The sequence below is a fragment of the Melopsittacus undulatus genome, chromosome 1, assembly GCF_012275295.1.
Source record: "Melopsittacus undulatus isolate bMelUnd1 chromosome 1, bMelUnd1.mat.Z, whole genome shotgun sequence".
In the NCBI taxonomy this organism is placed as follows: domain Eukaryota; kingdom Metazoa; phylum Chordata; class Aves; order Psittaciformes; family Psittaculidae; genus Melopsittacus; species Melopsittacus undulatus.
In genome coordinates, this window is record NC_047527.1 from 76,534,792 (window position 1) to 76,550,814 (window position 16,023).

The window sequence follows — 16,023 nt, forward strand, 5'->3', positions numbered from 1 at the left end:
TGTTTTACCAGGTTTGTTGCCCTTCTCTGAACCCGCTCCAGCATCTCAGTGCCTCTCTTGCAGTGAGGGCCCCAGAACTGAACACAGGATTCAAGGTGCAGCCTCACCAGTGCCCAGTACAGGGTGATGATCACTGCACTGGCCCTGCTGGCCACACTATTTCTGATACAGGCCAGGATGCTGTTGGCCTTCTTGGCTGCCTGGGCACAAGCTGGCTCATGTTCAGTGGCTATAAATCAGCACCCCCGGGGCCTTTTCCACCAAGTAGCTTTCCAGCCACTCTTCCTTAAGCCTGTAACATTGCATGGAGCTGTTGTGACCCACATGCAGTATCAGGGACCTGTTGAACCTCATACCACTGGCAACAGCCCATCCATCCAGACTGTTCCCATCCATTTGCAGAGCCCTTCTACCCTCCAGCGGAGCAACACTCCCACCCAACTTGGTGTCGGCCAGACATTTCCTGAGGGTGCACCCAACCCCCTTTCTCCTCTCCAGCCCTACCTCACAAATACGTGTGGCTCAGGAACAAAAAAACATGGGATGAGGGATTTTGCCCTCTCCACTGTGCAGCAGGCCACCGACGGGCAGCGCCGGTGCTACTGCTCCCTCTGCAGGGATGCTCCCGGGAAAACGAGAGGGTGAGCAGCAGCTAGCTCAAGGCGGGAGGGCGGGCCGGGGGGATGTTCCTCGGCCTCTTCTTTTCCCCTCGATTACCCAATTTAACAGTAAAACGCTGTTTGGCTCACATTGGCACTCGCACCCCCCCCGTCAGCCCATTACCGTGATGCGCAGGGGTGTGGTTGTAGAGCTCCGGGGGGGTCCCGCCTGTTCGCTCTCCCTCCCTCCCCCAGCTGCGGCAGGGTTCAGCCAGCCGCGCCCCGAGCCTGAAAGGGGGGGGGGATGCTGCATTTAGGCAGGTGTGGCACGGCCTGCTGCTGTGCCCCACAGCTGCAGAGCGAGGGTTAAACCGCCGCGGAAACAGCGGAGATGAGGAGGATAATTTAGGGGAGGGGGGCGAAGGAGAGGAAAAGGCTGAAGTAAAGGCTGCCATGTGAAGGTTTGCACGAAAACATGGGGAATTGTCCCTACAGTAGCCTAAGGAACCCACCATGCCCGGGCTCGTCCCTTCCTTCTCTCCCTCCCTCCACTCCCGGGGCTTTTATGTGTCCGTGGGGGACAGTGGGGGCTCCTGCCGCGCTGCTCTCCGGTCCTCGAACCCCACGTCTCCGAGGCGGCAGCTGGATTCTCGGCGAGGCCACAGCTGCATGGTGTTGTGCGCGGAACACAGAAATCCCACATGCGTTTTATTGGCCGACAGTTTTCCTACATGGGAATGTATGGGAAGCGTAACTCCTCTCCCCGCACACGGCGTCCCTGCAGCGAGACATCCTCGCCTCCGCCGCCGCGCCCACCCTCTCCACATGCCCTGAGCCCTTTTCGCTCGGTCTCTGTCGAAAATGCAACCCGGGGTTATCCTTATCACGGGACAGCCATGTTTCGCTCGGTCCTTGTCCTCAAATGAATGGGATATAGCCTTCATTGTCCCTGCTGAAAGATAGCGCTGCTCATTCTGAAGCCGCGGCACAGCCCCACCGCACCCCTGAACAGGAGCGTCCCCGAGGAGATGCCGGCCGGTCCCTTCCACCGGCCTCCCCTGGCAGTAGGGCCACGGGGGGGGTTCCTCCACCCGGGAGCAGCGGCCGGCCCGGCAGAGCAACCGTCGCCGTCCGAGAGCAGAGGGCGCCCCAGCCCCGCGTACCGCCAGACTCCCGCAGCCAGAGCGGCGGACTGGGCTGTGCCCGGCGTCGGAGATTTAAAACGAGGGAGGTGGGAAGGTGCGGACAGTGCCCTGGGTTGTGGCGACCCCAGGGAGGCTTTTGGACGGGGTGTAGTGAGCTGGAGGGATACCAGACCTGAAGCCCCCAGCGACGTTCAAGCCAGCTCTTCAGCTGCAGGAGAGCCTGAGAAAGATCCATTCTCTTCAGAAACGAGTTGCTTCCATTTCATTTTCCTTTTGTGTTTAACGTGTAGATCATCTCCTTAACCGTGCCTAAAGCATAAACGCCTGGGATTTTTTAATCCCTTTTGCCCATGCCGCCCCTCTCGGCTCGGCCGGTGAAGCGGGCTCCTGCACTCCCCGAAAGGGCTGCACCTGTAGACAGGCGGCTCTACTTGCCCGTTCCCGTCGCCGCGCAGCTTCCAAGCTCGAACGGGACCGAACCCGCCACCGCCCCACGGGGCGCAGCCCTGCCACGGAGGGGCTGCGGAGGGTGGCAGAGCGCCCGCTCCCCTAGGGACGGGGAGGTTGCCGTTGCCTTCGCATTTCCCCTTCTCGGTCCTCCTCTCCTCGCCGGCATCCTCCCTGAGAGTGCTTTTAAGGGGGGGGGGGGGGGAGGGCAAGGTGCGTTCGCGGGCCTGGGGGCGATTCTCTCCCTCCCACCCCCCAATATTTAAAGGCCAATATTTAAAACCTCGGGTCCGTGCGCCCCCTAAGCGCGAGCGCGGAGCAGCGCATCCCCCGCCCGAGAAAGGGGGGAAATAAATAAATAAGTGCGTGTGGCTTTTGAACTGCCCACAGACTGTCACAGGGAAGGGGGGAGGGAGGGAAAGAGGGAGGGGGAGAGAGCGAGAAATGCAGAGGCAGCAGCCGCGGCAGCGGCGGCATTGCTCCAGCAGGCACTAGTCACTCCGGTCCCGGCGAGCGAGCGGGGGAGCGGCGCGGCGCCGAGAGCGAGCGGAGCGGGCTCCGGGGTGCCTGGGACTCTCTTGGTGATACCCCAGCGCGCAGACACACAGAGCGGGGGCACAGGAGAACCACAGCGAGGTAAGCAGCGGTGTATCTATCGCACTTGTGGCATTTTAACGCAGCAGACCCCGATAGCTGCGCGATTTTTATCATTTCTACCCCCCATCTCCTTGGTGTCCAGGGTGTGGGGGAAGGAGACGTGCGTTTGAACCTGAAAGAGTGGGGAGAGCGGAGCGAGGGGAGCCGCCCGCCCGGGCACGCTGCTGCAGGAATATCGCTGCGAGGAGCTGGATTCCTCGAGAGGAAAGGAGGAAGGGAGGGAGGGATGAAGGGAGCCCGCCCGGGAGCGACTTCGAGGCACAGATCGGGCTGACGGCTCTGCCCTGGGATTTAAATGCCCGACGAGGCTTTCTTGGGGGAGGACGTGGGGCAGCGGGGGGGGTGTGCTGGGAATAACCGTGGGTTATACGCCCCGTTTCTTTTCGGCGCCTCCACTCTGCTTCCAAAGGGAGGCTGCTTAACAAATAAATGAAAAAAGGAAAATAACAACAGAACACCCCCAACCTCGCCACGAAAGGAAGCGCTCGGAGGATGCAACGCACCACGCGAGGAAGATGGCAGGGCGGCTGGCGGGGGGCAGTGGCGGGGCTGGGTTCGGTGGGGCGGGCGCCCCGCTGCCGGGAGAGCGGCAGTACGGTGCAGGGAGCTCGGCGGGCGGGACGCGGTGCGCGGAGGCGCGCAGCCCGCGGTGGAGACGAGAGGCGCGGGGCGGCGTGTGCCCATTGTGGCTGGCAACAATAGGATTGTTCTCGGCGGGGCGGAGGGGAAGGAGCGGCCCTGACTCCGCCGTGAACGCGTATTCCCGTTTTAATCCCTGCTCTCGGCGGGGCATTAGGGCACTGTTCTAGGGGCAGAGGCTGCCCACCGGCAATCACTACCTACCCCGCCACAGCCTCCCACGCCCCTGCGCCGGCGCTGCCGCGCTCGCAGCGCCCGGTGCTCCGATTCATGAATATTCATCGAATGCCGCCCTGCTCTTACCACGGCTCCCCACGTTTTGTCTCCCCACCACCGAAACAAGCTACACCTCCCCACGGCCCTTTTCCTTCCTCCTCTGGCCCCGCTGTGCCTCTTGTCCCCACGCACACGCGTGTCCTTGGAGCACGGCTCTAGCCAGGACCTTCCCGTGCCCCGGCTGGGCGCGGCGGCTCACACGGGGGGGAGCGCACACACACACGGCACGCACCAGACACGCACCCACCCTCCCGCTACACGCGGGTGGAGCCCCTGCCCGCGCCTTTGTCTGTGCCCGGCGCATGCGTGAAGGCGGGGATGGGGCTGGCGGCGGAACAAAGGCGATGTGCTGTGGTGCGCTGCGACCTCCAGTCCTATCCCTCCCGCAACCTCCCCTAGGCTCTGCCGGGGCTTCACCCGGCCCCGGTAAGGGAAATCGGTCCCTACGCTGAACCCGGCTTCACTCTGGCACCGGGACCGTGCGCGACGGTAGAGCGGACTCCGACCCCCGCCTCGCCGCGCAACCCCCACCTCGCCGGGAGAAAAATCCGTTCCTTTTGAAAGGGAAAAGGAAGGCAGTGTTGCCTGCCCTGCCCGCAGTCAGGTTGCGCTCGGGGTGCTCAGCGTGTCCGGGCGGCCTCCTCCTGGAGCATCCCCCTCTGCTTGGAGGAGCAGCGCTGCAAGAGAAAGATCCATTTATTTATTTATTTAGTGTGTGCGTTAGTGCGACATCTTGAAATTCCTTTTGTTCCAATCGTTGCATCTCGATGCCGGCTGGCACCGGCGCCCGTTCCTCCTCCTCCCCGTTTTCCTTCCCAGCAGATGCTCCTGTCCAAAATTAGGCTATATGTTTCTCTTTTAGGGTAATTTTGCAAGCTAACGGCTTAGTTTCAAGAGCTGAGGCTACTGGTGTATTTGTCAAGCTGGGGTTAAAGACGACAAAAGAATATTGCAAGAGGGCAGTGGATGCAGTGGGCTGTGGGGATGCAGTGGGAGCAGAGGATAGCAGTAGAGTTTATTGTTTCCCCTCTAGGGTGATGAACACTCATTGGAAAGCATACATCTCCAGGGCCCCTCCTTGCGTGGTGATTACTTGATATTTCCAGTGTTTTCAATTAAAGCCCCTTCTGAAGAAGCATTGCCATCAGAGCCCTAAAATCTGGCTTAATATCCCCTCTCTGCTTGCCAGATGCTTGCCAGGCACCACCTAGACCTGTGGCCAAACTTCAAAAGCTGAGGGATTTTTTCTGGTGTAGCTGTTCCCCATTACAGCAGTGAGGGTGTGAGGTGGGAGTGCCAGACCAGGGCAAGATGCGGCATCTGTTGCTACTGCTATCTCCAGATACCTTGACCTACACACTCCTTTTGTATGCAGGGGGATTCTGAGAATTTTGGGCAGACCCTCAAAGCTGTAGGGGCGAGGGAACAGAAAGAAGTAAGGACATGACCAAAGGTTTTTCACTTGCTGTCTCTGCTTGCATGAGAAAGAAGCTTTGCTTTGTGATCTTCTATCTGCTCATTTGGATGCAGTGCATATTTTCTTTTTGTCTGGCTCTTTTAGTTTTAGTGGAGACCACCAGCTCTGGTCCGTGAAGAGAATAAACCCAGAGCACTGGGAAATCCATGATGACTCTGTCTATTCTTGTATGCTTCATATATGAAATAGCTGATTGTGTAATTCGGGAAAATGGCATGTGGCTTCCAAAAAGCAATCAAAAAGCAATCATATAGCAGTTTTTTTTCCTGTTGATACCACCTCTGAGCATATCCAATTAAAATAAAGTCAACATTAAAAGGTAAAACTGGTAAAATTACCCTTCCAGTTATTGCATGAAGCAATGATCAGGTGCTTTTTCTCTTCTTCCCCCCACCCCCTCTCTTTCCATGCTTCTTTGCGTTTGAAATGCAACACCCACTGAAGTAACCTGATGATAAAAGATTGATTTATTTCAGAGTGTCATGCCTTCGGAGCATACCATTTCACTGAGGTTATAGATTGTGCACACTCCATAATTTCAGAACCATCCCTAGAGCAATCTCTAGTCCTTAATTATTTTTGTGTTTTGATCTCTTTGGAATAAAATCTTGTGTTTGTGCTGCATTCTGCGGGTGGGTTTGCCCCATGCAGTGAACCATGAAGTCCTTCAGCAGAGCCTCCTGTGTACAGGGCAGCTTCCATCTGAGCAGTGCTGAATTCTTTCCTTGTGCAGACATTACCCATCCGTAGATGGGATATATACTGAGGGTAAGAAACGGGTTGCAGGGCAGAAATAGGCCTTCCCAGGAAATCTCAGGAGAGATCTCTGTGGCTACATTTTCAGGCATCCAGCTACTACTGAGCTACTAGTTGTTCATACACTTGCCATTAAAAGCTAATTTTTCACTTATTTCGGAAAGAAGAACTTCAGAACACTTTTCTTTCTCCTCCTTCTGCAAGAAGAGGGTGCTACATGTGTATGTACACATTTGTGCCCAAATCCCAAGTCTTGATATAGGTCTGTAGGTGTAAATGAAGTGTCCTTGAGTACACTGTGAATTTAAAGGTCCAAATCTGATTTACTCAAGTCAGAAAAGTGGATGCTATTCAAATATCGTGAAGAGCTGTCAACCAGTATTCATATCCCTTCATTACTACAAGGGCAGTGAAAGGCAGGCCATTTTGGAGTACTGTGCAGATGCATAAAGACAGCTTCATAAGGAAAGAAAGAAAACTTAGGAGGGGCTTGAGTTGCTTCTTCTGTGTCAATCAGGAATGATAAGAATGAGGTAAGAACTAGAGAAACTGAATGCATTAGAGACTTGAAAATAGAAACCATATGCAGCATAAAATAGAGTTTTTATGCATTAGTAGGAAACACTTTCAAGATTAAAAAATGCAGGGGGAAGAAGGGGGGAAACACTTCATGCAGAATGGAAAGGACTTTAAAATCTTTTCTACAGCATCTTGTATCTCACAGCTGTCTTTCTTAAAAGCATGATGCCAGCTAAGCTTTTTACTACAAGATGGAGAAGTGCGGTTAGTATAAAAATGTAACTGTTGGTTATTTGATATGAAAATTCATTAGTTTAAAATAGAAACTGATAGATAGCAACATGATTCTTCAAACATGAAAGATTCCTGACTTGCCAGAATCTGAAAACAAAATCCTTTGACTTTCTTCAGCATACCAATAAATGTAAAGAGATACTGATTCGTAACACATGTGGAATGGTCAGGTTTTGCCTGGGAGCAAGATGTGTAGTAATTCCTTCTTAAGTATAGTTAATGGAATTTAACTCCAATGAAACAGTTTTCTTAATAAAAACCTTCTGTCTAAGGATATAAATCGGAGTCTGATCTCTTTTGATGTGTTTGGTATTGTGTTCTACAGAATAGAAATTAAGTAGGCTGTATAGCTGATCTGACTTGTTTGGTATAGGCTGCCAAGAGCCTCACCAGTGCTGTAGCATTGGGAAAGCCACATGCCTTTTGGTCACATGTTGCATAGTTTAGATTTTAGCGCGGTAAGTAGTGGAACTTATGATAATGATCTGCTGATTGAGGGATTTTTTATTTTTTAAGTATTTTTTTCTTTTTTTTACTCTGTGGGAATTTGAATGTCTTTTCAAAAAGTTGAAACTTATGTATGCTGTCCTAGCAATTGTTCAGATAGTATGTGGTGGGTGCTTAACGTAAACCATAGGACTGAAGGTAGGAGCTTCTTTTTGATTACAGACTTGCTCTCCTTACAAAGGATATAACACTGAATGTGTACTAAGGTTGGCCTTAACCACCTACCTTTTGCTACTTACAAGAGTGTGTTGATAAATGCTTGCTAATGATTGGCATGAAGGAGATGTGAACACAGTGTTGAAGCACAACTTGTTACTCCAGGCAAAAGCCTAGTAACTGTAATGGCAAAGCTTCCTGTAGGACTAATTTTAATGACAGAAATCTGTGCTGTTATGACTTTACATGCAAAATGGAAGCCACTTCTGTTCAAAAAGAAAATCAGGGAGCTGCTGGCCATCTCCTGTTTCAGTAGTCCTTAAACATTCTATGGGATGTAGAGTATAACCCCTGCAAAAGGATAGGATCTGGTTGTAGCTTGTGAATTTATTTGTCCGCTATTACTGTTTTCTTTATGTGATTGCTTGGTGAAGTAGGGGCTCATATTCAAAATTACAGCTTGACCTTATTAACTGGTTGGATGGAGTAAAAAATGGTCACATAGCAGGATGCTATAGAAGTGTATCTGCTAGACACATTTAAGATGATTGCTGAACTATGAAGAAGAAATTATACAAAGTTAGACAAAACAAAGTATGGATCAACAATAATAGAACTAATAGATGACTCATTTAACTACCTTAGAAAAGCGCATAGAGAACAAATGCAAATAAGGATGTAGAAAACAGTGAAACCCAATTGCAAACACATAATCAACACAGAAGAGTGAAACTATGAGAAACACTCCGGTACATCTGTTTGTCCAAGATAGGCTGGAGCTTAAAATTGCTACATCAGTTTCCTGTAATCATCCTTCCTCAAAGCAGTGAAATGCATCATTCAGGGAGAAAGAAAATAAAACCAAAACCAGGCTAGAAGTGTTATAAAACTAGGAGTCTGGAAAAGGATAGGGTGAAACCTGTCACTATGAGATGTGGTACTCAGATGGTTTCAGAATTCCCCATTCATACGCAAAGTTGCCTGTTGCTTGTGTTTTGGCCAGCACTGGTAAGTGCATGGTTCACTTCTGCAACTGACTCTGTTGAGCTGGTGGGAGGAAGCACATTCAGTAAGCTCTGAGGTGGCGAAAACAGCCCTTCTGGGTTTCTTGCCATTACCACAAAAGCTGAGTGCAAATGGGGAAGACATGCTAGCTGCCCTAACCAACAGGTTTTGGAACCAGATGGGCTGAGAAAGTAGTGCTCATTATCCTCCAGCACTACTGCTCAGCCATGTACGTGAACTCTTCGCCGCTGAATGTACAGCCTGCTCTGGGAATAGCTGGTTTCACTGAAGAGTGGGTGAAAGCTGCCTGTTGATGACCGCTCTCCTTTTCAGATCTACAAGCCCTGTGAAGCAAGGGAGACAACTGTTCCCTAGAGTGTAAAAATGAAATCTGGCCACATTTTCCAGGCTTTTCCATTCCATACTTGGGATGGAGGAGAGCATACTATCGATTTGTTACTCTGTTCTGGTAGGAACTTTCACCAGGGCCATATGAGGCTTCTGTAGTGTAATTGTGCTCAGGATAGACCCTGGGCCTTTGATTCAGATGCTTACATTAGCAGACTGAAGCAAATGTGGAAATGTGGAAGCTCTTTCCTTGTTTGCAGTCCATACATACTCTGCATAAATCAAGCATTCATAGCTAAGAACATCCTGATGCCTCTAGAAAGCTGCCTGTAGTATGTGAGGATTCAAGGAGAGTGACAAGTTGGCCATGGAGACAATTTTTTTCTGATGGATCCAGTGTCATTTGCAGGGAAGGATTTTGGTAAGAAGGATTTATCCATTCTCTGTCCCTGTATGCTGTTCTCTTTTCTCATTTCTTGCCTTCAGGGGTCTTCACCTTGAAGAAAACCATCCTACAATGCAGAGGTATAAGCAGAACCCTTTTAAGCTGCTTGTGGCCATCTGATATTCCACCAGTAATGTACATTTTAATAATTTCTTCAGTGCTGGTTTCCTGATGCTCCAGTTGCCTTGAACTGATAACATTGTCCTAATGAATAATAAGAATCAAGCTAAGTAAGAGCTGCCACATGCACTGAAAAATGATAACGCACCTGAGTGTACTCTTTTCCCATGCATGTAATATCGAGTAAAAGCTTTGACAGAGCTCAAGAAGACTAATATTGCAGTATTTTTTTTTATAAGCACTAGAATAGTTATTAGGTCGTTGAAAGTTCAGCTGTCATCCTCTTGTGTGGATGAGTCAGTGACTGACAGATTCATGAACAAATTGTTGGTGGTAATGGCAGGAGAAATGTGGCACTCCTTATGGTGTCTCATTCCTGACAGAACAATACACTGTATTGACAGTTCACTACATCACAATGTCTTGAAAGGGACCTTCAGTGCTGAGGTAGGTTCTGTTACCAAGGGTTCAAATGATACTGCAGATCACCCACAGGTATTTTTGTAAACATCTCTTAAAGCAACACTGTCACCAAGGCATTATGGAGAAAAGCAAACATATCAGTCAACAGATGACAAATAGAATGGATCCCCCTTGCCTGAAGCAGGATAAATATTGTGTCTTTAAATACATGCCATCTCTGTTTTAACTTGGGGTTAGCATATAGAGGGTGGAGTTGAGGGAGGTGGACTGGCTTTGCATGCCCTCCCAATAGCCATTGTCTGTGTGAGGCAAGAGACTGAATATCTGAGTGCCTCAGCATCTGAAACACAGAGGTCATAAGGAGTGAAGGAAGTTCTGCACTGTCAGATTTATGGTTCAGAAAAAATGTCTGCCCAGGAGCTTGCTGTGAAACAATGACATTAAATTTACAGTCTGAGAATAGAAATATTTTTCTCAAAAACTTTTATTTCCTTTCTATTTAAACCCCTGAATTGTTTGGTACATTTTCTCCTAGTTGAGGCCATTCAGTGTGCTTCTTCGTAGAAGCTTTGTATTCTAACATGTTGAGATATATCTTATTATCTCTGCATATTTGTAAATATGTCACGGTTTAAAAACTTTCAGTGTCTTCAAGCTAGTACTTACATTTTCTTTTCAGCTAGCTTTGGCTCTATATTCTTCCTTGACATGTTCCTGTAGATAATGTATCTGTATTTCGAGTAAATTATCCCAGTGACTACGTTGCCTTTTCCCTTGGTTATTTTTTCCAGAAGTCTGTATTTTTTGCTGTGAACTAACTCAGCCTATTTCAAAGCACACCTTGTGAATCACACAGTAACATGTGATGTGTGCATTAGCAGATACACAGAACACAGTAAGATATCTATGTCATAAGCGCAAGAGTGTGCAATCATTCCTGTGTGATAGACTAAGATAAGAGAACAGAACCACTTATTGCAAAGCTTTAAAAACTCTCAGACTACTAGACCCCAACAGTTTGCATGGCTATGAACATCTAGATATTCACTAAAGTGAGATCATAATCACCATGAGAACTTGGTCTTAAAGTTTTATGCAAATACCGTACAATATGGAAATCTTGGAGTGCTGCCAAACAAAAGCTTTCAACACTTTCAACTTCTTATCACTTGAAAAAATATTAACGCAATTTCTTCTCCTGATGACTGAAAGGGAATAGATTCTTTTCTTTTTTACATGTTGTTTTTAAGCAAAACTGGCTTTTGAATAAATGAAAAAAAAACCCAACAAAACCCAAAAAACCAAACCCATCTGAATGTGATAGCTTACATTGTCAGTCTTCTTTTCAAGAGGAACTAGATTTGTCTGATTCCTGTAGGATATAGACCAAATTGCTGCAAAATCATAATTAAACTACGTGAGTTGCAAAACCTTCCAAAATGTACTTTTAGGGGAAATATTTGCTATTATATTAGACAAAGCTTGCATGTTAAGCTGTGGCTTTGCTGGCCTGCATATGGCATAAAGGCCAGTAGCTGTCATAGTCAAACTGGCATGAGTTTCTTTCATATATAAACCCTTCTTTGGACCCACTTCTAATTGCTTGAGATTTTAATTGTATCCAAATAAAGCATAACATCTATAAATAATGGAAACAACAACATGATTGCTGTGCAAATTCATTATGAATACCATCAAGATAAGGGCCATGTTCAGGCCAAATGAGCTCATGGTGGCAAATACGTATGCCTTTTTTCTGAAGTACAACTTTGTGGCTACCGAGTGAAGGCAAAATAGCCTTTGGTAACTGTGGAGGGTCACCAAGTAGGGGGCCAGAAAACTGAAGTGGATTGATTTCAGTCATCTCCTGTACATTTTGCTCCCAAAGGAGACCAAAAACCTCAAAGGATGTTATTTTCATTAGAATTACAACTACTCATCTCAGTTAACTAACTCCTTAAATAGAGAAAACTTACAGCAATAAGAGAAGCAAAATAATAGATGAAGGTTTTATTCACAGCCTGATCTCTGCCCATGAGCCCTTGCAAGTTTTGAATACTAATGCTGGTTTCAAGTATGCAGTGGTTTTATGCATTGGAACAAATTTCCACAGTTATCCCTGGTCCTGAACTACCTTTTCAACACTTCTGGGGTCCAACTGCAGGCCTGCTACATACTCCTCACAGCAGTTTTATAGTTTTGTTCCCAAGCTGCATATTCCTGGCATGAATCTTTTGCCTGTCTCACCCTGCCAATGGTGGAAGCCTTCCCTCCTCTGAGCAGACTCAAGGACTTCTCCAGGGAAGGAGCTCTTCTGGACACTGGGTCTTCTTAAAACAAACAAATAAAATGAGGCTGTCCACGGGAGCCTTCTATGTTGTCGTGCAAATACAGTGGTTTTGGTGGGACTGCATCCATGGGACATATGTGGTCTGAAGAGCCACTCATTGGCTGTTGCAATGAAGATGTTTGTTGACTCCCTGCACTGGAAAGGAGACAAAATAGCTAGCTTAATTATTACAAATGCCCTGTTTTATCTTAATTAATCTACCCATAAGAGTCTGGTTCCCTGATCTAATTATCTAGGGAGATAGTTATATATAACTCCATGTATCTAGGCACATTCAGCTATTTGTGGTTAAATCTGCTCATGGTTCCTAAGAGACTATATATTCAAGTTACGGAATCACAGCCAGGAATACCTTCCAGCTGCCCTTCATCTGCAATAAAAAATACAGAGTTCTTCTCAATTAACATGGTTGGATATTTTTTTTTTTATGTTAGCAGTACACCTCATAACTTACAATTGCATTAAAGTCTTCCATGGAAACAAGGAGGCATCTTTCTCTGTTCTGCCACTAAGGACTAGCAAGTAACTGTGTTGCACACAAGAAATGGGATTTCCACTGTCAGAATAGATAAACATAACTTTAGACTGTGTGTGGAAAATACTTGCCCTTTGTTCTGCAACAGATCAGGTCAGTAACCTGAGTAAAAATAATTTGAATGATTTGAAATTAATAAATCAGAGTAAAAATTCCGTGTCTGTGGAATTATTTCAAGTAAAGATGGAATGTGGTAGCTGTAAAGAATGTGATCAGAATTACCATAGAGAAGATTTTGTTCACCAGAAAGGGACAAGAAGAGTAACAGAGGTCCACTCTGTAGTTTGCAAATGAAATAGAATAAATTGCCTTTTAGCTGTCCTAAAATGGACATCTAAGAATTTTCTTTCATATACTATGCATTGAAAATATAAAGATAATACTTCCATGGGTCATGCACCACATAAAAGAGAAGTACCATTCAGGTGGTTTCGCCGGTAAACAATAAGAGTGATCAAACAGGATCTATGAAGGGGAAAAAGGAACACATTGATTCTCTGCAGTGTGAAGAGAATGATTATTTCAAGAAGAGATAAGAAAATAATCAGCTAGAGATCATTTAAATGTAACCCAAGAAGAGTACCAAGAAGAGAGACTACCTGGACTTCTCTTGAGGTTTCTTCCATCCCTGTGGCTTGTGGGACCAGGCATATGGAGGTCCTTTGAAGCAAGCTTGTTCTTGAGTGCAGAGATTAGTTCAGTTGAAACAAAATCATTCCCAAGCATACTAATTTATTAGCAGTATGTCTGAGTTCGGTTAAAACAGAGACCAAAAGATAAACTCTTTGCTAAGATGCTTTATGGACATGGTGTATGTTAGAAATAAATATAAAAATAAGGCTTTTTTAGAGCTGGCAAAAAGGGATTAAATTTATTGATCCTGAATTGCATATGTTCAACAGAGATTTGTCATACTACTTTTGACAGAATTCCTGAAATATGCTGTAAGTTTGAGGCTATTCTTCACATTGGGGCTAATGGGCAAGAAGGGGAGTAGAGCTTACTAACATGGTTGAGGCTTTTCAGCTCCTAAATTTTGTTTCAAGATGGTGATGTGTGATCATGGGGGTGTATTTGAAAATTATAGTCTGTAAGCCCAGATGAAATTCTGTGACTGCATCTGAGGACATCTGTGTAATTCTGATTAATACGACACTAGGATATCTTTTGTTACTTAATCCATAGGCTGCAGAGACATTTGCTGGGTTGTTCCGCAGATGAGTGGAGAATCTAAGTGTGTAACAAAGGCTATACACACGTTTTCAACGCATGGTTGACCAAACTTAATGGCAAAATAACAATAGCTTTGAAGGTTAAGCCTGATATAAATTGGGCTAATTTCTAAAGAAATCCTTGATATGTATTCATAAATAGATTTGAATAGACTTAATGTTTAGCTGAACAAATATCTTTGTACAGTCTATCTTTTTGTGTGCAGGTGGGCAGCTGCCATTGAGGTTCCTGGTTCAATATCACGGGCTATCCATGCTGTGGCTGCTATGGATTACATGTTTGAAATCAGTCAACACTTCTGTATTTGAGGACAACCTGATATTTATGCACATATTCTGTATGTGCTTACTGGAAATAACATTGTGCTCTTAAGAAGCACTTGTAGGATTTGTATGTTTCTGTTTAATGGACCAGATTATTGGTTAGCTGCCCAAATCTTGGTATTATTAGAGATGAGGGAATTCTCACCTTCGTTTAGCTGTTAATTGTTAGATTATTCAGCAATGTATGGAATTTGAGCCATGCACAGCAGTGTTTTGGCATTTTATAAGGAGAATCTTTCAACGTGAGATGCATGTTTGGGAGCGGAGCTAGAGCTGTGGGCTTTATTCCAGTTTTATTCATGTTGTTGATCAGCAAGTATTTGCTTTAAATCTGATTAAGTTGTACTAATAAAGTCAGAGTTGTGAGCCACTAGAATTCCACAGTAATTTAGATGGTTAGGTGGGCAGCACTGATTGGGTCTGATGCTCGTATGTGATATAACAGTGCTTGTGTTTGCAATTGTTACTACACACTCATGTACCAAAACATTAAATCCGGGCACTGTCATCTGTTTGCTTTTATTCCTGTCTTCCTCCTTGGTTCATTTGAGAAAGCAATGGTATGCTAATTTGGATAGTATCGATATAGAAGGTGAGTTTTGTACTGCCTGAACAGGAAGAAGGATTATCTTTTTAAACTGTAGATGGTGTGTACAGTTTTCATGTTGAGTAGATAGGTCAGAAAAAAATATGCTTTAGGTTAGGATGATTTTGATCAGAGACAAAATCCCTGGCATTAGGTCTTATTAGTAAGCTCATATAAACTGGCACAAAGCACTGCAGTATAGTCTGTAGAGCAGGGAATATTTTTGTGTTTCCACTACTTGGGCCTGTAGATGAGAAACACCAGACCTAGTCATTACGACAGTGAGGGAAGGGAGTGTGTCCTACATATACTGGGCTATGCAAGCACATCCTACTGCACAGTAGTATATACTAGGGTAGACAGGGAGTGTGTACTAGTCTATATAGAGACAGTGCCCTCCTTTCTGCGGTAGATCTCTGTGTGGGAGCTGTTCAATGAGGGTGCTGGGTTAGGGTGGTTGTGGGGCTTTCACTGCTGGTCATGGGTTTGAGTCAACATTCTGCATCAGAACTGGCTTCAGCTGTGTTTGGGTGGTGAATCTGGTTGTGGTAAAAACTATCCACAAGTGATCTAACCAAGCCTGTTTCATCAGCTGCCTTACGGAGCTGTGTGTCACAAGCAATAGGTAAGCAACATGGAGTACTAAAAATGACCATGCTGGAACATCATTCTTTGGTTGATATGCCCTAGAAAATAGTTTTTATCTTCAAGTACTATGTGCATGTTTAAACTCCAGAGATGAGTGGATTTGTCAGAGAGAAATATTTGACATCTATAAACCAAACGTGGCTGGCATAATTAGTCTGCTTCTACAAAAACCTTTTTTACTTAACAAACAGGCCAATGAAAATAAACATGAACTTTAAAACCAACCCTCAAGTTTATATTACAGGATTACAGTATGCTTTTGAGACTACTGTCTGCAATAGTAGGATAGTAGAAACATTTCCATTTTCTACCATAAAGTAACTAGCTACTTAATAAAAAGTACAGTTCAAAGAGTTTTGCAGTGTAAGACCTAAAACATGCAATAGCATACAAACCCTATGGACTAATGAGTGTTAATTAAAGAAAAGCATACATCACATGCCTCTTGGTAAAGCACCCCAAGGCCATGCAGCAATAAGAAAATTTGTTGCAAAACCAATAATGTGAATTACTCGAAATCTGAACATACTTTAAT

The 16,023-nt window shown here is 46.0% G+C and overlaps 1 protein-coding gene across 1 annotated transcript in view; it reads left to right on the plus strand.

Moving 5' to 3' along the window:
• Positions 1 to 2,625: 2,625 nt before the first annotated feature.
• Positions 2,626 to 16,023, plus strand: part of BASP1 (brain abundant membrane attached signal protein 1) — a 49,452-nt gene continuing 36,054 nt past the window's right edge. The window contains exon 1 of the mRNA XM_034061639.1: positions 2,626 to 2,827. The gene's annotated coding sequence lies outside the window, so the exon portion shown is untranslated. The remainder of the gene's footprint in view (positions 2,828 to 16,023) is intronic.